A 21629-nucleotide genomic window follows, 5' to 3' on the forward strand; every position below is an offset into this window, starting at 1 on the left:
AAAATGTCCAAATTAAGGCACCATCAAGAGGTTACCTTCACTCAAGAAAGGATGATGAAGTTCAAGGTTTCTCTCTCAACTGGAAAGGCACATGGCAAACATGGCGATGTCTGCTAGCTTCCTCTCCAGGCTTCTTCTTTCATGAAGCTCTCCCAGGGGTGTTTTTCTTCTTCTCCAAAGGTCTCTGGCTGCATGGGCTCTCATGGTTCTCTTGGATCTGTGGCTTTCTCCAAAATGTTTCCTCCTTTAAAGAATTCCAGTAAACTAATCAAGATCCACTTGAAATGCATGGAGTCACGTCTCCCTCTAATCAAAAGGTTTGTCACATCTCCTTGCAGATCATCTAATTAAGTGTCTAACTGGCTGTGCTGAATAGGGATTAAAAGAAAGGGCTGCTTCCACAGAATGGATCAGGATTAAAACATGGCTGTTCTAGGGCACATCATTCTTTCAAACCAGCACAGAATCTCATAGTTTTGATATGCATTTCCTTGAAGCTAATGATGTTGAGCATATTTTCATGGATTTAATGGCCGTTGGTATATCTTCTTTGGTGAAATGTCTATTCAAGTCCTCTTAAATTGGATTGTTTGTATTTTTGTTCTTGAATCTTAAATGTTCATTACATATTCTCGATACAACACCCTCCTCAGCTATATGATGTAAGTTGAATTATGAACCCCCATTTAGACCAGTTATCTTGATCTTAAGGTGTGAACCCATTATAAATATCTCTTGAAAATGTTGTTTTAGTTAAGATGTGACCCGATCTGGACTACTGAGTCCTTTAGAAGCAAAGAAAATTCAGAAAAACATATATAGACACAGAAAGAGAAAATCACAAGGATAAAAGTTAAAATCACAGGGAAGATACAAGAGCTGGAAGTCAATGGACTTGGAAGAGAAAGGAAAGAACATTGCCATTGATGGGAAAGCCAAAGAAACCAAGGATTGCCAGCTTATCCAGAGGGCTGCCATCCCTAAGAGGAAACAAGACTCCCAGCTTCCAAAAGTGTGAGACAATGCATTTCTGTTGTCTGAGCCTACCATTATGTGATATTTGCTATAGCATCCTGGAAACTAAGACAAATGATTTGCAAATATTTCCTCACATTCTGTAGGTTGTCTTTTTACTTTCATGATGTCTTTTGAGGCACAAACTTTAAAATTTTGATGTCCAATTTATCTGTTTTTTCTTTTGTTGCTTGAGTTTTGGGTTCATATCAAATAAACTATTTTCAAATCCAAGTTTATAAAGATTTACTCCCTATGTTCTCTTTTAAAAGTTGTGTAGTCTTAACTCTTGTATTTAAGTCACTGATGATTTTGAGTTCATTTTTGCACATGACATGAGAGGGGTCCACTTTCATTCATTTGTATATGCGCGTCCAGTTTTTACAACACCATTTACTGAAGAGACTATTCTTACTCCATTGAATGATTTTGGTATCCTTGTTAAAAATCAATTGGACATGCCATATCTGTCTTTTCCCACTGCATCCCAGCATATGGCAAGTGCCTGGCACACAGGTCATGTGCAATAAACATGTATTAACTGAGCAGAGAAATGAGTACATGAGTGGATGGATACCACATACTGGGATCCTTTATATGCTGGCCTCACCTAGACTGTGAATTGCTTGAGGGTAGGGTCATGTGCCTTTCATTCTGCTTACCCCATCCTGGGTTTATGTTGAGATTGAATCATGTGGCTCACAAAATGTATGCTCAGGTCTGAGCCCCTGGTACTATGGGTGTTAGCCCATTTGTAAGTAGAATCTTTAAGGATGTTAATAAAGTGTGCTCAAAAAAAAAAAAATCAATTGACCATAGATGTGTGGGTTTATTTCTGAACTCTTAATTCCATTCCGTTTATCTATATGCCTGTCTTTGTATCAATAGCACACTATTTTGATTATTGAAGCTTTGTAGTAAGTTCTGAAACTGCAAAGTGTTGAGTCTTCCGACATTACTCTACTTTTTCAGGTTGATTTTGGATATTTGGGACCCCTTACCCTTCCATATAAATTTGATGACAGGCTTTTTCATTTCTCTGAAGAGAGCTGTTGGAATTTTGTTTGAGAGTGTGTGAAATCTGTAAATATCTTTGAGTAGAATTGACCTCAACAATATTTGGCCTTCCAATCCATGAACAGGGAATGTCTTTCCATTTATTTAGGTCTCCTGTAATTTCTTTTAGCAATGTTTTGTAGTTTTTTTGTATACAAGTCCTTTAATTCTTGATTCAGTTTACTCTTACATTTGATTCTTTTAGTTGCCATTGTAAATGAAATTGTTTTCTTGATTCCTTTACAGATAGTTGATCTTGATCTCTGCCACTTTGTTGAATCCATTTATTAGCTCGTGTAACCTTCCTATAGATTTTTCAGACTTTTCTACATATAAAAACACATATTCTGTGAGTAGAGAATACTCCTCCCTTTTTTATATCTCCCTTTCAAATTTGTATGTTTTTTATTTCTTTTTCTTGCCTAATTGGTCTGGACGGAATTCCCCGTACCGTATTGGATAGTGATGGTGACAGTGGCCATCCTTGTCTTGTCTTGATCTTATAGGGAAAATTTTCAGTCTTTTACCATTGAGTATGATGTTAGCTGTGGGTTTTCATATATGCCCTTTACAAGGTTAAGAATGTTTCCTTCTATCTCTAGTTTTTTGAGTGTTACTACCAAGAATAGATGCTGGATTTTGTCAACTGTTTTCTCTGTGCCGATAGAGATGATTATGTTTTTGTTTATTTATTTATTTTGTTTTCATTCTTTAAATGTGGTATATGACATTAATTGATTTTCTTTTGCTGAACCACTCTTGCATTTCTGGAAAAAATACCACTTCACTGTGGTATATCATCCTTAATATATTTCTGGATTTAGTTTTCTTCACCTCTAGGCTCAGAGACAGCAGGAAGTGAATTGTTAGCCAGAATTGTTAGCAGACTGGTTAAGGTTTGAAGGAATGCCTTGGCACAGAGCCAGTCTGCAGACTGGGAGTATTTTTCTTTTCAATCTCTCTCTCTTTTTCTCTCTTTCTCTGGACATTCATGGAAATCTCTGTCAAAATCATAGCAGAACGCAAGCAAAATGAACAGACTTCAGAAACAACACAGGACAAGGAATATTAACTTTGCAAAAATAGTTTAGAAAAGTCACTAAACATATAGCTAGAGAGAAAAATAATCTAATTTCCAGAGTTACCAAATTATATTACACAAAATGTCCAGTTTTCAAGAAAAATATTATTAAGCAATCAGAGAAATGAGAGCGTGTGGCCCATTCACAAAAGAAATGAACAGAAACGGTCCTGTAGAGAGTATAGACATTGCACTTAATAGACAGACATTAAAACAACTGTCGTAAATATGCACAAAAGCTAAAAGATACCATGGGCAAAAGCTAAAGGAACTCAAAAGAGTGATATATGAACAAGAAAAGAGTTTTAATAAAGATGTAGAAGTTATATAAAGGAACCAAATTCTGGAGCTGAAAGATATAATAACTGAAGTGGAATATTCTCTAGATGGTTTCAAGAGCAGATTTAAGCAGGCAGAAGAATGAATCAGTGAACTTGAAGTTAGGTCAATTGAAATTATCCAGTCTGAGGAGCATAAAGAAAATAAAATGAAGAAAAATGAAAAAAGCCTAAGAGTCCTGTGAGACACCTCCAAGCACACCAGCGTGTGCATAATGGATATCCTAGAAGAAGAGGGGGAGAGAGAAAAGGGCAGGAAAAACATTTGAAGAAACAGTGGCTGAAAATGTCTTAAATTTCATAACAGACACAAATGTACACACATTCAGATGCTCAAAAAACTTCAGGAAGGATAAACAGAAAAAGATCCACACCAAGTCACTTCACAATCAAATTATTGAAAAAAAAAGAATCTTGAAAGCAAAAGGAGAGAAGAACTTGCCATATATAAAAGAACCTCAATAAAATGAACAATATGAGGCAAAAGCATCGAGTCTTCTAAGTTCTTTTCTGAGCTTGCATCTTGTCCTGGAAATGCATGTGACTTTCTAAAATCCTTAGTATGCACAGGAGCTTTTGAATACTCTAATTTCTAAAAGAAATCTCTTCTCCACTCTTCCTCCTGTATTTTCAGGGCTCTATTGTTGGCCTCACTTGCAATCTTTTGCCCAGTGCAGCTGTGGGTTGTTCATTTGCTTTATAATGTTTCAAAGGAATGTCTGCTGCTTTTCTGTCCTACATGAGTTCAGGTAGCCCCTAGACTGGTTAGAAAATCAAGCACAATTCTTTGTGAGTGACGTCTGCTCTGCTCCCTCTGGAACCAAGGGCAAGGGTCCCACACTGGGAACATGGTCTCCCATCTCCAAGACTGTTGCTACTCTGGGGAGGAGGGTGGGCAAAGGCAAATAAGAACATGACAGAAGTTTCCTACCATTTTAAGTTACCATTTTCTTGATTCAGCATTTGCTTGATTGCTACAAGCCTTTGACTGTTTTCAGAGGTCTGAAGAAATTGCTTCTGACTGTTTTTGCTTAAATTTTCACTGTTTCTTTGTAGAAATAGGTCCTTAGAACTACCCACTCTGCCATTTTTGCTGATGCCCACTTGCTTATTCTCTTTTAAAGTACATACTTTAAGCCCACTACAGTCAGGTTTCACCCACACCACTCACTGCACCAAGACTGAGTTTTTTAGGTCACCGGTGACCCCCTCATTTATAAAACTAATTTTCAGTTCTCAATCCTCACCTTACTTTAACTATCAGCGGCATTCAAAATTTTTCAATTTCTTAATTCCAGAACCTGCTCTGTTGTTTCTCCTGCCTCTACTCTTGTTTTTTTTTTCACTTCCTTTGCTTATTTCTCTCCTCTTAATTAACCTAGAGTGTTCTAAAACTATGGTGATTAACTTGTCCTACTTTGCTCAGGAATTTCCCAGTTTTACAAATAAAAAATCCCACGTCGTGGGAGCCCATTGGAACAGTCAGTCACTGTGCTGGTCTGAACCTGCTGTGTACCACAAAAGAGCCATGCTCTTTTAATCCTAATCCAATTTTATTGGGCAGCCATTTTCTTTTAATTCTGATCCGGTATTGTAGGTTGGGACCTCTTAATTAGGTTATTCCCATGGAGATGTGACCCACTCAATTCATTAGATGGAGATGTGACTCTGCCCATTCAAATCTTAATTAGTTTACTAGAGTCTTTAAGGGAGCTCACAGAGGGAGAAAGCTCAGACGCAGACATTTGGAGATGCTTGGAGAGCCATCACAGGCACACACACCGGGAGATGCTTGGAGACAGACAGAAACTCAGAGAGGAGGCCACTGGAACCAAGAGCTGAAAACAATGAAACGTGGGAGCAAAGGACCAGCACATATTGCCATGTGCCTTCCTATGTGACAGAGAGACCCTGGAGGGGAATTGGCCTTTCTTGAGTGAAGGTATCCTTTTGTGGATGTCTTAATTTGGACATTTTCATGGCCTTAGAACTGTAACTTGTAACTTAACAAATCCGCCTTTTAAACAATGAAATTATCTAAAATTGAGAATGTTGATGGACTGTGGACTTTGGGCACTACACATGATGCCTGATGAATGCAGGTGGCCAAAGGATGCACTGACTGGGAAGTAGATTGGCGAACGATGGTGTATACTTATGAATGAAGGTTGTGCTAAGTAACAAAAAGGAACGAAGTCATGAGGCATTCAATGATGTGAATGAACATGCAGGACATTTGGTGAGGTAAAATAAGCCAGAAACAAAAGAACAACAATGGCATAGTCTCCTTTAGAAAACGCTTACAAGAAAACAGGGGCCTAGATTGTAAGCTTTTATATTAGACACATTAAGTCTGGAGTGATAATTATTATTTCTGGATTTCAAGAGGCTGTTTTATATATGTGTAAATATCTCTAAATATCAGGTTACCTGCCGATCAGGTTGGGGTTAAAATAATTCAGAACACAGGGGTAAGAAAGACAGTGTCTATATTTTAGAACCACAAGTACTCTTTGAGATCAAAGGAAGATTTATTTGGTCTGGAACTGAAATTTTCTGTGGTGCATAATCTAACTCAACCTATCCGTATAGCTCATTTAAATAATTGAAACACAGGAAGCCAGAATAAGAAAGAGGTCCTTTAATCCTTTATAGATTAATGTAATGCCTGGATACATACTAGATTATATTAAGCAAATAATCAAAAAGTATTGGCAAAGTCCCTTGAGGGATGGGAGAAAGAATATGGAACTATTAAACTTTACCATAAGAGAATCCCCTGGTACTGTGTCAAACTTTAGGGACATCCAAATCAATAAACCATGTCCTTGATCCTGAGGTTTACTCATGTGAAGTTTATGTAGGTAGTGGAAAAGCTTAGACTACCTATAGGCATGCCTAAAAGTTACTTCTGAAGGGGCTCTTTTGTTGCCCAGATCTGCCTCACTTTCTCTAAGCCCAACTCTGCAAATGAAATCATTGCCCTCCCCTCTATGTGGGGCATGACATCCAGGGGTGAAAAATCTCCCTGACCACATGAGAAGTGACTCCCAGGGATGAATCTGGTCCTGGCACCATGAGATCAATAATTCCATCCTGACCAAAAGGGGGAAAAGAAGTGTAATTAATAAAGTATCAGTGGCAGGGAGAGTTCAAATAGAGTCGATAGGCTACTCTGGAGGTTGCTCTTATGCAAGCTTCAGGTAGACCTTGCTACCTATCATAGCCTGCCAACTCCCAACCAGGACCATTCCAGCCAATCCTAAAGAATACCTAGGGCAATATATAAGATTCCACAAGGGTTCCATGCACTAGAGTAACTTTCCAGAAACCTACAACCTCCAATGGGTCCCCAGACCAGATAAATCCTGAAGCCTTAGAGGGCCCAGCCTCTCCAGAATGTCAGATGGTTCCATCTCCCCACCCCATATTAGTGATAGACCCTTCCAACATGAAAAAGTTAGAGTGGCCATAGCCCAAATACCCATAAGGAGAGGGATAGAAAGATCAAAGGTGATGTTGGAGTTATACAGAGAAGTTAGGATTTAACAAATGAATATGAATACTGAATCATTAAATTGATATCTCTGTTAGTCTCCAGTATCTTAGAGCAGCTAGAAGTAAAAACCTAAAATTGTGGAATTGTAACCCATTTCAAACTCTGAAATATGTTCTACAGCTAATTGTGGTGCTGTACTTTGAAATTTATTGCTTTTTTTGTATATATGTCAGTTCTCACAAAAAAAAAAAGAAAGAAGAAAAGTCGATTGTGATGATAAAAATATATTTAAACCTTCTAGTCTCCTATATTCTGGAGCAGCTAGAAGGAAAAATCTTAGAGGATCGTATGATAGCCCACGACAAACTCTGGGATCTGTCCTGCAACTACTTGTTGAAGAGTGCTTTGAAAACGATTACTTTTTAATTTCTTTTCTTTCTATATATGTTATACAATGAAAGAGTTAAATAAATAAACTAATCTCCCTTTTAAAAACCAATCCATTTCTGGTATATTGCATTCTGGCAGCCACGGCAAACGGAAACAGCCACAATCCAGAACTCATTACCCCATCCTCTTCTCTGACTGTAGTCACTTGTTTGAGCATCTCATTTACTTACATGACTTTAAGCATTTTCCATATGCCAGTAACTCCCAAGTATGTATCTCCAGCCAGAACTCTCTCTTAAATGCTTCTGGACATTGAAAGTTCTAATTGACTTCTCAAATTTAGCCTGTCTTATGTTGAACTCCTATTTTCTCTCCAACCCTGCAGCTCCAGAACTTTCCCCATCACTTGATGGCAACTCTGCCCTTGTACTTGTTCAGGCCAAATTAGCTGAATGACAATTCGTCAGGAAATCCTGTTATCTCTATCTACAAAAATAAAATCCCGACATTGACCACAACCTACACTGCTCCCACCTTGGTTAAAGCCACTATATATATTGCAATCCTGCAACAGACACCTAAATGATTTCTCCACTTCTCTACCTCTGTCTTTGTCAATTCTTGATGCCACAACTAGAATGCTCCTTTAAAAATACGTCAGTTCCCATCACTCACAGAACAGGGGCCAAAGCCTTTACAATGGCCTAAAATGTCCTGTGTGATCCAGACCTCCCAGTACCTTCCTGGCCGTTTGTGGTCATCTTCCCATCATCAGGCCCCTGTGCTGCTTCCTGACTTTCCCATCCTAAATCATTATGCTGTGCCTGCTGGAGCACTGCCACCACCTCCCACCCACTCCTACCCATCCCTAGAGCAAAAACAAACATGAGGTTGCAGGGAAGACTGATCCCATCACTAGAGGGGTATTGACTCAACAGAGACTGGGATTTGCACAGGTCACTGCTATTACACCCACACCCATACCACATCTCTACAAGCCCCAGAGAGGACTTCGTTCACACTTGCTTTGCTCCACGCTATCAAAAGCAATTGCATGCTTGCTCCCGAGGACAGCACAATGCACAGGGGACCCTCTCTCCAGGCCTCAGGCCCACTTCTACACCTCCTCCAAGTGTCTATCAGAATTAAACACCCTCTATCAGATTATTCTGTTTACTTCTCAAAGCATAATCCTCGTTTGTGGAGCATCTACTTTTTCCAGCACTCTCATTTCTGTGCTCCTATGTCTGTCCTTTCTGCTATGTGAGTATGCCATTTCACCACTCCCCAACCCACACCTGTCCCTCCCAACATGCTTTCTGGAACTCTCTCTCTGAGATCAGCAAATTCCTCCAATCCTTCTTTAAACATTCCCTCTATCACTTTGCTTTCACTGAAACCCTTCTATCTTCTGGAGGCAGTAATCCCTTTAGATCTTCTCAATTACAGGCTGTTTATACTCTCAAACTCTTTATTTTTCAAGGTTGGGAGTCAGAGTCAATGCCCCTCCTTATTGCCCCAGGTTACTTTCCAACTCCTATTTTCTCACCCTTTCAGGTTAATAAAATTTAATTTTTGGTTTTTTTTTTTTTTTTTTTTTTTTGGCATGGGCAGGCACCGGGAAATGAACCTGGGTCTCTGGCATGGCAGGTGACAATTCTGCCTGCTGAGCCACCATGGCCCACACTATGAAATTTAATTTTAAGGGAAAAAAGGGATAAAAACACTTGGGCAAAATTTTAAATAGATTGTGCATTGGAAAGTCAATATCCTTTCTTCCCTAGAACCACTCCCAGCCATCCACCTGCATGTATGTATGTGTGTGCCTGCATAAGTACATGTACATGTGTGCCCGTGTATATACACATGCACAAGTTGACACATATGTGCACTTTTACACAAACACATGCACACTTGGAGACACACATGAACACCATTCACATGCATACACTCACAGGCATGCTTGTTTTTTTATAAAACCAGAACATGTTATTCACATTTTTATTTTATCAATGAACTTTTTTGAAGCATCACATATGTCATGGTTAGGGACATGTGTCAACTTGGCCAAGTTGTGGTACCTGTTTATCTGATTGGGCAAGTGCTGGCCTGTCTGTTGCAATGAGGACATTTCATAGGATTAGATTATGATCACATCAGCTGCATCCACAGTTGATTCCATTTGTAATCAGCCAAGGGGGAGTGTCTTCTACAATGAGTGATGCTTAATCTAATCATGGGAAGCCTTTTAAGGAGGACTCAGAGGAGACAGGTTCCATTCCTGCTTCGGCTGGTGAGCCTCTCCTGTGGAGTTCATCCAGACCATCCATTGGAGTCGTCGGCTTCACAGCCTGCCCTGTGGATTTTGGCCTCTGCGTTTCTGTGGTCACGTGAGACACTTTTATAAATTTTATATTTGCAAGTGTTCCCTGTTGATTCTGTTTCTCTAGAGAACCCTAACTAATACAGCATGCATCCAGAGAAGTGCACAAATTATATTGATGAATTATGTCAAAGTGAATACATGCACTTACCCAATTGTACATAGACACATCTGCAAGAATTACCCAGAATGATCTGTTCTACAGCTAATGTGGCATGTGTTTTGAAATTTATTGTTTTTTTGTATACACATTATTTTTCACAAAAAAGTTGATTCTGATGATAAAAAAAGATTTATTCCTTCTAGTCTCCAATGTTCTGGAGCAGCTAGAAGGAAAAATCTGAGATGATGGTATGGTAGCTCATGACAAACTCTGGGATCTGTCCTGTAACTAGTTGAAGAAAAGTGTTTTGAAAACTACTGTTTTTTTCTTTCAGCTTGCTAAAGCTGCCAGAATGCAATATACCACAAATAGGTTGGCTTTTACAATGGGAATTTGTTAGTTTACAAATTTATAGTTCTGAGTCCATGAAAATGTCCAAATAAGGCATCAAGAGGAAGATACCTATTCTGAAGAAAGGCTGCTGACAACTGGGTTCCTCTCTCACATAGGAAACCACAAGGTGATGTCTGCAGGTCCTTTTTGTCTCCGAACTCTCTCCAGACATCTCTATTGATGTTCTTTCTCCCTGTATTTCTCTTCTTTATCCTTATAAAGGACTCCAGTAAAGGATTAAGACCCACCTTGGATGGACTGGGTTGCATCTCAATTGAAACAACCTAATCAAAAGGTTCTATCCACAATAGATCTGCTCCCAAGGGAATGGATTAAAAGACATGGCCTTTTCTACCAGCATACCATATGACCTGGCAATTTCACTTCTAGGTATTTATCCAAACAAAGTGAAAAGAGGGTTGCAAACAGCTACTTGAGCACCAATGTTTATAGCAGCATTACTGTTCACAACAGCCCAAAGCTGGAAACAACCCAAGAGTCCATCAATAAATGAATGGATAAACAAAATGTGGTACATACACAAAATGTAATATTATTTGGCCAAAAGAAAGAATGACATAATGAGATATGCTGCAACATGGGAGAGCCTTGAAAACAATATGCTCAGTGAAATAAGCAAGGCACATAAGGACAAAAGTTGTGTGATATCACTAATAGGAGAAGACTAGAAATCTGCAGAGATAGAGAGCAGATTAGAGGTTACCAGGGGAAAAGAGAAAGGGGGGGGAGGGAATGTTTGTGAAAAAAAAGATGAATAAATGAGAAAAAAATGATTCCATTTTGATGTAAATCTTATTAATTTCTATAAAATCCTCTGAGGCAGGTATTATTATTCCTATTTCATAGGTAGTAAGTGGCAGACTGGGTACGAAACCGTGTCTGTTGCCTTTGCTTGTTGACTCAGCCTGGCAAGGCAGGCAGAGGGATTTATACTCAAGGCATAAAGAAGAAAGGAACAGACGGGGAGATCTAAGTAGGAAAGTAACATAATAAAGTGGTATATTATAAAAATTAGTTTGTTGGTGATATTCAGGTGGGATTAAAGAAGGAGAAAGACAAAATTGTTTAGAAGATGTTTCAGTTTGCTAATGCTGCCTGCACGCTATATACCAGAAATGGACTTTCCAAAGGGGATTTATTAAGTTACAAGTTGATAGTTCTAAGACCATGAAAATGTCCAGATTAAGGCATCAACAAGAGGATATCTTCATTCAAGAAAGGCCAATCACATGTGGGGTTTCTTTGTCAAATGAGAATGCACATGGCAATGTCTGCTGGTCTTTTGCTCTTGGGTTTTGTCGCTTTCAGCTCCTGGTTCCAGTGGCCTCCTCTCTGAGCTGCTTCTGTCTGTCTCCCAAGCATCTGAACTCTCTGCTCTCTGTGTTGGCTCCTTTAAGGACTCTAGTAAACTAATTAAGACTCACCTTGAATGGGTAGGGTCACATCTCCATGGAACTAACCTAATTAAAAGAACTCACCCAAACAACAGGTCTCCCACCACAAAATTGGATTAGGATTAAAAGAACCTGGTTTTTCTGGGGGTGTAGAACAGTTTCAAACCGGCACAGAAGGCTAGTGCAATTATCCAGAGGCTTATGTGGGAAGGGGAGTATAGCAGAGAATGGAGAGAAAGGGGCTGGATTTGGAGAAATTTTGAAGAGGAAACTGATGTGAATGTTTCGACTGACATGCTGGGGCTATTGCAGTAGCTAACAGGGTCAGAATGCATTCCAGACTTCAAGGTTGGGTGACTGGGGGAGCTGGGTTGACCTTGAGAAATGGTGGCTGTCAGGGGATGTTGGGACTGAAATCAAGCATGGAGAGAAGACAGGGGCTAGAAGTACATTTGGGAGTTTGGTTACAAATGTGGGGGAGTACTTTCACAGGGACTGAGGGAAGAGAAGGCTGGAAGCCAAAGCCCATGCTTTGGAGAGATTCCCTCCTTATAAGGGACGGGTGAAGAAGAACTAAGATACAATGAAAAACAAAGAGCCCAAGATTAGAGGGGAACCAAGAAAGGAGAGGACCAGAGAAGCTAAGGGTACCATAGGAAAGTCATCTTATTTCAAAGATTTTCATATTCTCCAGCATATTTAAAATTAAGGGCAGTATAGATCATATTCAACTTAGTGTGTTTGGTTGAACAATATCATTAATAATAGGGCTTTTTTTTTAATGGAAATTTTTGCAATTAAGCCAGTATGTGACACGTCCTATAAAAAGAAAGACTAGAAGTGGTTCCAAAATTAAGATAAAAAGACCAGTAATTACAGAACAGCCAAATAGGTCTTCAGGCAAACATGAGTCCTGCTTCAGAAAGAAGGTGTTTGGAGGCCGGCCATCCCTTTGCCATCATTCCTGAAAGTATGTATACTTTTAGAACAGTCTGTTCTCAGCCAATTCCCTTGACTTCCAGCCCCTTCCCTAAAATTACAGCTCCCAGAGATAGCTACCCCCAAAGACTGGCTTTTCTCCAGGACTGGGGCAAGTAAATATCCTTGGTTACATTAAAATTGCAAGGTTTTATTTCTTTTAAGGTCTCAAAACCCACACAGTCATTTCTGGTGTTCAAATCGTCTCTATCACTGGTATGCTGAACTTTAAAAATAGTTAGGAGCTCTTTAAAAATAAGAGTTAAAAATCAGCTAAACAAAGAAGTAAAGCACATTAAACAAAAATAATACAAGTGAAAACCTCACAGACTTCGACGTTGTCCATCAAGCAAACTGACGACTTAGAACACGGTCAGTCAAAGCGCCCTCTGGGCTCCAAAATACTGAGGCCCCCCAAACTCATGCATGTCAGCAAGCCAATCAATTTCTCTTTAACTGTGTTCTAAGGGGAGGCGTCCAGTTTTTGCTTGTTTTCATTTCTTATTTTACTGATGATGATTTCTCAAGGCACAATAAATCAGAAGCAGCTGCTTGTGTGTATTTGTGGGTGGCTGCAGGTAGAAGGGGTGGAGAAGGCCTTCAGAGATGCACAGGCAGGAAGAGGGAGAGGGCAGGACGAGCAGATGGCGTGAGAATGAAGAGAAGAGAGGCACTTAATCAAGCCCAGACTCATTTATAGTCATATCAAACAAGATTGTCAAGCAGGACGTCCATAGCAGAAGATATCAGAGCACAGGTCAAAATTCAAGTTAAAGCCATAAAGAATCACTTAGGTCATAGCCATATTTCTCCTGTCAAGAAAGCATATATGGGGTGGGCCACGATGGCTCAGCAGGTAAGAGTGCTTGCCTGCCATGCCCAAGGACCCGGGTTCGATTCCCGGTGCCTGCCCACGTAGGAAAAAAAAGGTAATAAAGATGCTAAATAAAAGAAAGCATATATGGCTATCCATCCCAAAGAGTTAACACTTTCCAAAAAATATTTTGGGGCGTGCGAAAACAGAATTTGACAATTCCAAATATTATATTAGCTTACTGTACCCCCGCTAACATTGCATAAATGAAGTTGTACAATCTTACAATTCCCCTGCTGTGTACGATGATGACAGACCAAATAACTTGCAACAAAAGGAAATTGAAGTTTTTGAACCTTGACATGACGATTTCCTTTTTAATTAAATAGGGCATCAATGTATTAATAAACAGACATGCCTGTAGGGCGAATTTCTCTGCGCATGGAGTCACCATTTTTCACTGATTTAAATGTGAAACTTGCATGTGGTTGAAGAATGCTGCAGAACTATAAAAACTGGATACGCAACCAGCAAGTTTCAAAAACAATAATACAATTAGGAGGCCAGGAGGCTGCTGGTGTGGCCTGGAACGCATCGTCTCTGCCTCCATTGCCACTTCGTCTCTGTAAACCTCGGCTTCTCTATCTATGAGTAATGTGCAGATGCACGGATGCGTTCTATGTTCGGATAAGTCTCGGCCTTACAAAGATAAATAAGCCGAGGCTTATTCGGTTCTCAAATGGGTACCAAAGGGCCTTGAAACTGTTTTGATCTCTGGGGATGAATAAAGCTGGAAATGAGTTCAAGACAAATTGCCTGAAGATTTTAAGTGCAATACACCAAGGATTCCAAAAACCGCTTAGGGTCCCATTTAATTTATGCTGCAGGGGAAGGGCTGAGCGCTGCCTGAGCCCGGGCTCCATGCTGCCTCAGCACCACCTGCTGGCCCCGGGGGGATGAGAGTGCAGAGGTGGACCTGCCTGGCCGGGCAGAAACAGGTCGTGGTGGGGTGAGAAACAGAGTTGGAAAGTGAGACCCAGGTGTGTAATCACTGCCATTTGGCACTCGGCTTCGCAGCCTAGCAGGACCACACTCAGGAAAATCAAATGATTGCTTTAAGGATTAGGGCATGGTCTTCGTTATTTTGCTGTGAGCCTGATAGCTAGAATAGATAGCAATAATAGGGTCACTTAAATGACACATGAAACCCAGGCCTCAGCCTTTGGATTTCTCCTCCTAAACGTGGTTCCTGCAGGGAGAGATGCCTGGGGCCAGATCGGAACCTATCGGTCCATGCACCTGCCAAGCCAGAGTGCCCAGGGTTGATGGATGCCCGAGACATATTCAGGAGACAAATGCAGGGCCAGGTCTGCCCCAGGGCCCCTCTTTCCTGATTCTTAAGCCTGTCATTAGCACTTTGCCAGGCTATCTTTTGGTTGGTGATTTTTCCACCAAGATTGTATCCATTTTGGCTTGGCAAGGAAAATGAAATCTTTTGTTCTGGCCAAAGAGATATCAATTAAATAGTGACGCACCCACCTCCTCCCCAGAGTGGAGCTGGGGATAAAGGTTTATGTGCAGTGTGTTTATTTCAGGTGGTAAGAGGGGGAGGATAAAGCAGGCAAGGAGGGAAGGCTACTGCCTACCACTGTGGGCCAGTAATGCGCTGTGCAGCTGAGATTTTCTGAAAAGCCTGATGAAATGCTTCCCCAGGAGATAGGGACCACTGGCCACCCACCTCCTAGGTTGTACATTGGTGAATGCAGAGAGGGTTCCAAAGGCCTGGGCAGCCTCGGTAAAGTCCCAGCGCAGGAAGGAAGAACCGCAGCCCAAATGGGAGCTGCAGAGATTGCATGGCACAAAGCCAGGGAGACGGCACTTGGACACAACCAGCCAGAGCCCAGGAAGGAGGCAGGCCCTCAAGGACTTTTAACTGGTGCACAGGAAATGCCTTGCTCAAGTGCTATCCTGTTTCGGCCAAGTATATACTCAGGGATAGAATGTTTGGGGCATGTCATAGAAGATTTATAGCCATCACTTGAATTGTTATAACATCACTGATTGATTGGATAGGTAGAAAAATGTGGATGCTTCTCCAGAAGCTGGGAATAAGTGTGGGCAACCTCTCAGCAGAATTCGAAGGCATATCTTCAGTAAATTTTCACAAACCGTGTGCTCCCAGGCTCTGACTTTAAGCAGATTTTCAGCAAATAATATTATTACACTGAAGACTCCTTTCTTGAAACTGAGGCTATGCATGAATGGCTCCTAAAAAAACAGAGTTATTGCTTATTTGCCTAATTATGTCTAACCAGGTAGCTAAAATGCACAATAGGATCCAAAGAGCAGAGGGGATTAATTGAATAATTAATAGCTTTCTCCATCTAGCATGAATAATTAAAGAGTCCAAAGGAAGTACAGGCCAAGTCCCATTACAACAAAAAGTTTCTAGGCCAATACCAATGGCATATTCAATACAACCAAATTGTAGCCCCTGAAAATATGTGAACACTTTCTTAGAGAATAAGTTTTGACCCTGAGCAAGCATCATTGGCTATTTCTACATCATCATGCAAGGAGACAGTTGATGGCCTGTTCTTTCTGGTCCAATTGATATGTCCTGTTATTCCAGGAACAAATCAATCAGTTCATTATTAGGGTGACATTTGGTACGGAGGGAGAGTCCTAGTTATTGGCTTATTTATCACACACACTTCTGGGGATTATCACCCGGGTTTTAAATGCAAATAGGATATTTTAAATGCAAAATACACTGTGATTTCTCTGTAATGAGAAGCACTTCCCCGGACAGCTTCCCTTCTGCAGTTTAGTATTTAAAACTACCTTCCGGAAGAAAACTACAGTGTAATAGTGGGATTCCTGTCTAACCCTACCGGACTGTTTTACAGGGTGGGAGATCGAATTCGGTGCCCCCACAAACAGATGCTGTTAATTTTAATTAAAAGTTCTGTGGTGTGAACCCGGTGTAAATAGGACCATTTGAAGATGCTGTTTTTAGTTAGGTGTGGCCCAACTGAATTAAGAGTAGAACTTCATCCACAATACTGGAGGCTTTATAAAGTGGACCTGGAAGTCAAAAATACCAGAAAGGAGAGGGCATTGCCATTTAAGGGGGGGCAGAAATACAAGCTAAGGAACCCCAAAGATTGAGGCAAACCAGAACCAGAACACCCCAGGAGGGAGCCAGGCCTCCAGTTCCCAAAACTGGGAGTTAATAAATAAGCCAATCCATTGTGGGGTATTTGTGATAGCAGCTCTGGCAGCCCAAGACAGCCAGCATCCTGGGACTCTTCAGCACGTGCTATTAACATCTTGTGGTTTTTCATAGTGAATGTCTAAGGCTCCCCCCCCCGCCCCCGCACTTTTTCCTGTAATGACTGTTCAATGCCTGCAGGCAACATTAGTTTCCAGTAGATTGAATTACAAGGCAAGTGGTTAGGCTGAAATCCAAATTAAAATCATGTTTTCTCCATCGGGCTCCTGTAAAATCAAGTAAAAATAGTTACTTGATTCAAAGATGGATGTTTTCCAACACTTTACCATGTTCTTCAATGAAGATGCATCTTTTTTTTTATGGTTTTTTTTTTTATTAATTAAATAAAAAAAAGAAATTAACAGAACATTTAGAAATCATTCCATTCTACATATGCAATCAGTAATTATGAAGATGCATCTTGGTTTGGATGTGACTATTTCACAGCATTATAGCTGGTGAGTGTTGGCAATCAATTCCATCACACAGTCAAGGAAATGTCCTAAAGCAGAGAAAATCAGCACACAACTTGTATTATAGGAGGATGCATAGGGTGAGTTTTTGGAAAATGAAGCTTAAGGTAGTGATTCTTATCTTTCTCCCCCTTTCCAGCTCACCTGGAGGGTCTGAGCATGATCAAAGTTGTGGTCTAAATTTTAAAAGATCCCCAAATTGAGTGTGTGCTCCCTCCCTCCCTTTCTTCCATCAATATTTGTTGAATAGCTCCAGGGTACCCACGCTGGGCTGGGTCCCACCTCAGAGGGGTAAACATCATGAAGCCATCTGCACTTGCCTTCCCTGGTTTGCATCTTCACAACACAAATCGCCATTGGACACTAATGCTTTATTTATTTATTATTTGTCTCCCCTCTCTGTTATGTAAGGTCCCCCAAGGGCAAGGATCTTCGTCTGTCTTGTTCACTGGTAAATCGTAAAGGGGGAGAGGGTGCTCGAAGGACAGGGGAGGGTCCCAGCCAGAGTCAGCAGAGAGAGGTGGGCTACAGGGCTGCAGGAGGAAAAGCAGACCAGGGGGTTTCTGTGGAGAGAAGGGTGTGGTGTGAGGCTGAGAGGAAGATTAGAACCAGCCCTGGAGAGTTTGGGTTTTACTGAAAAAACAATAGGAGATCCTTGAAGGGTTTTTAAGTCACTCCATGAGCTATGTGATGGGAGAGTCTGTGATCAATGGGAAGAGTGCACACCCCTACTTGAGAACCTCTGGTCTAAAGCGGAACCTGTCACCTATTTTCCCAATCTCTACATATTATGATTCCTGCATTCCGTCTTTATGACTTCAGAAAGGGAACTCCTTAGCAGCATTCCCAGACCCTAGGGACAGCCCCCACCCCCACCCCCAGCCTTCTGTTTAGCTCTAAGCCCTGTGATTTTGTGTTGCATCAACCCCCTAGTGCTTTCCTTGTCTTCCCGCTGCTGTGGGAGGGAATTAGCCTCCATTACTAAAAGATCCAGTGTCTCTCCAGCTTTCTCTTTTCTCTTTTAAATGACTGCCCCTAAGCTACTCAGAAAACCCAGCTGTGCTAGCACTGTCAACCTATTGGCTCTCTGCTCTTTCTTGAATCGCCTCTTGTGTGAAGCAGATGACAACCAGTCAGTCAGTCTCTGGGCTAAACACATTCCCCACCCCAAATGGAATTTGCATTCCTGCCTTACTTCCCCTCTGCCCTTTTGGGAGAGTCCCCACTGGTTTGGACTGTCCAGACTCCCCTTAGCCTCTCCTGAGCAATGGCTGCTACTCCCTGCAGCTTCTCCTGTCACCCTGGCCTGGAGCCCCTCAAAGAGGTTTCTGAGAAGGGCTGCAGCTCATCCCATGAGAATAAACAAACCACCTTTACACAAGGCTTTCTGAATGTACGTTTGGTTTCATTCCATACTCTTTAAAGAATTAAGGTGCAAAACCGCTAATTTTACCAAGGCCAATAAATGATGACAAGGTTGTCCCTTCTGAAGACTCTTTTTCTGGACAGAATCTTGAAGATGGTGCCGTTCACCTAATCCAGTTTGACAACCACTCTTGACTAAATCACATCAGCCAGGGAGATGATCTGATTACAGTTTCAAACATACAGTATTGAATAGGGATTATTCTACCTTTATGAAATGGGATTTGGATTAAAATATGGCTTTTCTAGGGGACATCCTTCCTTTCAACCCAGCAAACCTATATATATCGTGGACTTGCTGGCTCAAATTTCTGATGCTCTGTATCTTTGTAAAGGGAAATAGTTCACTAGGTATAGTCATAACTTCTTCTAGATGGCCAATTTTTATTCAAAGCCAAGAAATGTAGGGAAATGCACATTTTAGGATGTATACACTAAAGTAATCAGTCACCTTACAACTTCAGACAGGATTGGTTCCAATTGCCTATGTATTTCTTGTCTCCCCTTATAAATTCCATGGATGAATAATTTTCCTTGTGAGAAAGAGCGTCTAGGTTATATTGACTGTAACAGTGAAATAAAATAAAATAGGGAGGAGATTGAAGTAAAAGTGCTGTTTTATATGTTGAGCCAAAATAAACCAATCCCAACATGGAAATACTGTAAAGTCACAGCAATGTAAACTTCACCACCAAGCTGTATGTACTAAATACAACTTCTACTAAACATAAATCACAGCCTGTGCAGCAGGCGATGTTGCGCCCCTGTGACACAGTTCAGAGAAATTAAGAACAACTTTATCCCAGTGAAGCTTTTGAACATGTTGAAATCCTCAGGGTCTTACAAGCAAGTGTATCTGTAAAGTCTAAAAATCTGTCAAATCACAGCTGGACTCAAAATGCCATAAGGAAGAGTAAACAGAGCCAACATTCAATTCTGCTTGAAATTTTTGTTCTTAGAATAAGATTCCATGGAGAGCAGCTCTAAACAATGACAATTAAGGTGCTACATCTGCTACACCATTCACCTTAGTGGATGTGCTGAAACGATTATTTAATCATAACATTTTATGGATTTTTTAGGGATATGTTTGTTTTGTTTTATTTTCTGGGGAGATATTTTTCAAGTGACCAATTTTAAATGAGGTAAAATCTAATGTCTTGCATAAAAGATATTTATGGTGAGCTTTCTATCAAACCTTACCTGGAAAAACATCCCAACAATCAAGGCTCTACTGGGCTTTTAATATAACAGTATGCTAAGGCCTTTCGCAATGTGGCTGCTATAGGGCATCGAAGTTCTCCTTTCTACAATGAGTTCTTACCACTTATTCAGGGAGAGCCTTCCTTTTGCATTTATTCAAATAATTCTTGTTTTGACAGGCTACTGTGCAGTACCTAATCACTCAGAGGTAATAGTCCACGAGAATTTTAACTCATCTTTAAGCTGCTTTCCTGATATGGGTTCTTATTTGGAGTTAATTGGAGAAACAGTGCTCCAGTATCCCCCAAACCATGCTGCCTGGATTTGTTTTATAGTTAAATTACATTATGATGCGAGCCTTTAGTATGAGTACTTATAAACTAATCATAAAAGAGCAAAATTAATAATCTCTGCCCATAGGGTTATCGTGAGGGTAATATGAGATAATCCACTGAACCCAGGACCTGGCAAGATTAAGTGATGAACAAATGTTAGGGTCGGTGAGTATTGCTAGAGGCAACACGGTACCAATCCTGTTGAGAACAACTACAGCTTCTGCATAAAACAGTTTAAAACATCTTTTATATTGTCTTGATAAGCTGGCCAGGGCGAAGGATTCCTGAGCCAAAGATTAAGTGAATGTGGGAACTCAGAGACGTAAGCAGACCAAGGGAATTTGACTTGCATTAAAGGTATTTGATTTTCCCTTTTTCATTGTTTGTCTTTTTGTGTGTGGGGTTGTTTTGTTTTTAATTTCTTTTTATTTTTTTGTGGAAGCCGATAGACACAGAGTCAAAACACAGGACTTACCCTAGGGGATAGCTGGAGAATAAAAAAATAAGTCACCTGCCTAAATCAGGCATTCGAAAGGGCTAAATCTTCAATATAAAGGTCAACCAGAAATATATTATCCCCCGCTCCCCCACCCCAGGAAAGAAGATTGTCTGTCTTAAATTTTGGTACTTAGTGGCAAGAAAAAAAACTCTCCCTGCCCCCTGATATCTTGTAGCCATAAACTGGACCCCACACTTTTCCAGTCTAAATTAATACTATCACCAAAAGCGAGAAGAGAGAAATGAGATAAAATAAAGTATCAGTGGCTGAGAGATTCCAAATGGAGTAGAGAGGTTATCCTGGAGGTTATTCTTCCACTTTATATAGATAACCCCTTTTTAGATTAAGGTGTATTAGGTTAGAGGGAACTGCCTGAAACTGTAGAGCTGTGTTCCAGTAGCCATGTCTCTTGAAGATGATTGTATAATGATACAGCTTTCTTAATGTGACTATGTGATTGTGAAAACCTTGTGTCTGATGCTCCTTTTATCTACGGTATGGACAGATGAGTAAAACATACGGATTAAAAATAAATAAATAATAGGGGGAACAAATGTTAAAATTAAAATATATATATTTTGGGAAAAAATAAATTATTACTATCTGGTTGGTTCATGAAGCCTCAACTCGGGAATGTAAATTTAAGTGTCGCAGGATTGGGAAGGGACCAAGGCAACCAGCATGGACAAAAATAAACCCTCCAAAGGAGCCACCTTCAACCCGGTCTTCAGAGAATTTCCACGCATAAACTTTTAAAAAAATGCAAGCTCACAATTTTGAATAGTCACAACATATATAAGAAAAAGACAACTTGAGGAAGGGCCACAGAAATGATCAACACAATCAAAGTCTGTGAAGATTTCAGATATTGGAATGAAATGATATGAGGGTTTGCTATGATAAAAAATTAAGCCATGTTGACCTTCCCATATTTGCAACTGTTTAAATATTTAAAA

The 21629-nt window shown here is 40.5% G+C and overlaps 1 pseudogene; it reads right to left on the reverse strand.

Moving 5' to 3' along the window:
• The window catches only part of LOC143662449 (receptor-binding cancer antigen expressed on SiSo cells-like), a 51088-nt pseudogene that overhangs the window by 1209 nt on the left and 28250 nt on the right, over window positions 1-21629 (reverse strand).

Source organism: Tamandua tetradactyla, chromosome 18 (assembly GCF_023851605.1).
Source record: "Tamandua tetradactyla isolate mTamTet1 chromosome 18, mTamTet1.pri, whole genome shotgun sequence".
In the NCBI taxonomy this organism is placed as follows: domain Eukaryota; kingdom Metazoa; phylum Chordata; class Mammalia; order Pilosa; family Myrmecophagidae; genus Tamandua; species Tamandua tetradactyla.